A 2,867-nucleotide genomic window follows, 5' to 3' on the forward strand; every position below is an offset into this window, starting at 1 on the left:
GGAGAGAGAAATAAAAGACCTCTGCCTGCAGCGATTTGAGTCTGTGATCATTCCCAGTCTGTCTCCGAAGTGATGTGTCGTTGCGGCGGGCAGCGACAGCCAGGAATTTTGCTTAGTGGTGAGTGCTTGCTTACCATGCACAAAGACCTGGGTCCTATTCCTCGGTACCACATACATAGAAAAAGCCAGAAGCAGTGGCTCAAGTGGTAGAGCTCTAGCCTTGAGAAAGCACAAGGACAGTGCTCAGATCCTGAGTACAAGCTCCGGAACTGGCAAAAAGAGGAAGAGGAAGAGGAAGATCCTCAATGTCATATGATGTCACTTCATGTTGGAAAGTGCCTGTACTGCATCCAACTGGAGGGTGAGGCAATGGCCAGATCTTCTAGAAGGAGCCATTCATTCCATAGTCAAACAACTAGCTCTTCTGGCAACCATTAGGTGCAAACTTATTTGAGAACAATTATATGTGTACTTTTTCTTTACTGGACTACAGTCAGGCAAAAAGTTGGGGATGAGTATGTGTTTCATAGCCCTGAAAGCCTCCCTTTGGGTGCATTTCCAGTTTTAGGACCCACAACACTTGGCTCCGGGTCTGTTTTCATGGGTGTCAATGGAACTTGACAGGGTTACTTTGGGAGCACTGGGCAGGGAAGCTGAGCTTTGTCCAGGTCCAGGAGAACATTCCCGGAACATTTAACCGGAACACATGGAGCAGAAAGTGAAGGGAATGAAGGAGAGCAGTAAGGATGTTTCTAGCTGGACAGGTATCATCAACCTCGGAAAAGACAAGGTGTTGAACCAAGAGCTGTGATCGGCCAGAGCACATACATTGCTCAAAGTGTTCATCAGATCTAAGATTTATTTTCTGGTGTCCTCATTTGAGTCTTTGAAGTATGGGATCATATCATCTCCAAATAGGGATACATTGCAGTGATCTTTTCCTGTTCTATTTCTTTCTCTTGCCTGATTGCTCTAGGAAGTCAAGTACTATATTGATTAACAGTGGAGAGAGGGGCAGTTTTACCTCCTTTCTCGTATTAGGGATTTGTTTTGTTTTGTTTTCCCCCATTTTGTATGATGTCAGCTATAGATGTTTGGTTGTTAGATTACTGATTATTGTGTTGATAAATGTTCTTGTGGTTTCTTTAGGACTTTTATAATGAAGGCACATTAATTTTGTTAAAGGCTTTTTCAACATTTTTTGAGATGACCATTTGATGTTTTGTTCTTAATCTTATTTATTAGCTGTAATGTTTATTGATTTGAATATGCTGAACAATGATTGCATCCCTGGAACAAGCTTGATCAAGACATATGGCTTTTTTTTTTGTGGGTCATGGAGCTTGAACTCTGGGTCTGGGTGCTGTCCCCAGGCTCTTCAGCTCCAGGTTGCCGCCCTACTCCTGGAGCCACAGCCCCACTTCTTGTTTTCCAGTGATTAGTTGGAGATAAGAGTCTTTTGGTCTTTAGTTCCTTGGGGTGGCTTTTGCCATGATCCTCAGAGCTCAGCCTCTTGAGTAGCTAGGATTATAGGTGTGAGTCCCTGGGCCCAGGTGACATATGGCCTTTTAAAAGTCTTGTGGTGAAACTCTTTTCTCCGATTAACCACCAGAAAACTGGAAGTGGCTTAACTGGTAGAGTGCTAACCTTCAGTTGAAAAGCTCAGGGACAGTGCCTAGGCCCAGAGCTAAACCTAAAGTGAAACCTAAAGTGAAATAAAGTCTTGTTAAATTTGACTTCCAGGTACTTTATTGAGAACCTTGCCTCTATGTTCGTTAAGGAAGTTGGTCTATAATTTTCTGTGCATGTGTGTATGTGTGTTAAATTATTTTATTACACAGTATCCATCTGTAGATACTATGGCTTAATACCATGCCTTCTCTTTATCTTGACATTTATTTTAAGGCATTTAATCTACAGATTCGGACGTCACCCTTTTTCCCCCCTCAGAATTTATCAGTTGAAGAACGTGTACTACTTTATGTACAGAGCATCTTCAGTCTTAATTTATTGGTTGGTACTCCCTGAAGTGTCTCTGTCATTGCAGTGTATCTACTGAATATTGACAAAACATTTTACCCTACAAAATATGCCTGTAATATAGCAAGAAAGATCAAAGTCATGAAACAAATCTCAAAAAGTACAAAAAATGGGCCAGGAGCAAAGCCTAGTGGTAGAGTGCTCACCCAGCATGCACAAAGCTCTAGGTTCAACTCCTTGGTACCACATACTCAGAAAAAGCCAGAAATGGTGATGAGGCTTAAGTGGTAAGGTACTAACTAGCATTGCACAAAAAGTGTTCAAGAACAGTGCCCAGGCCCTGAGTTCATGCCCCAGGACTGGCAAAAAAAAGTGCAGAATGGAAATTAGTGTGGTTTCTGGTCACAATGGAATTAAAGTACAAAACAATAACAATAATATTATCAAAAGTTGACAATTAAGCAATACATTTCAAAACACTCCATGGGTCAAAAAGAACGTTTTCAGTAGGCACTGGTGACTCACACCTGTAATTTTAGCTACTCAAGAGGTTGAGATCTGAGGATCACAGTTCAAAGCCAGCCCAAGCAGGATAGCTTTGTGAGACTCTAATTTACAATTAACCACTAAAAATCCAGGAATAGGATTATGGCTCAAGTGGTAGAGTCCTAGCTTTGAGCCCCCAAAGCTCAAAGACAGTACCCAAGCTCGGAATTCAAGCACCAGGACTGCCACCATGAAAGAAGAGGAGGAGGAAGAAGAGGAGGAGTGAAAAATTAATACTCTATTTCAAGACTGTGTAGAGATAGTCATTCAGAATATGTAACATTGGAAGAAAGATAAAGTGCAGGTCAATGAAGGCAGAACTCATAGATTGGGCCTCAAAA

The sequence above is a fragment of the Megascapheus bottae genome, chromosome 9, assembly GCF_031878675.1.
Source record: "Megascapheus bottae isolate mThoBot1 chromosome 9, mThoBot2.hap1, whole genome shotgun sequence".
Lineage (NCBI taxonomy): Eukaryota > Metazoa > Chordata > Mammalia > Rodentia > Geomyidae > Megascapheus > Megascapheus bottae.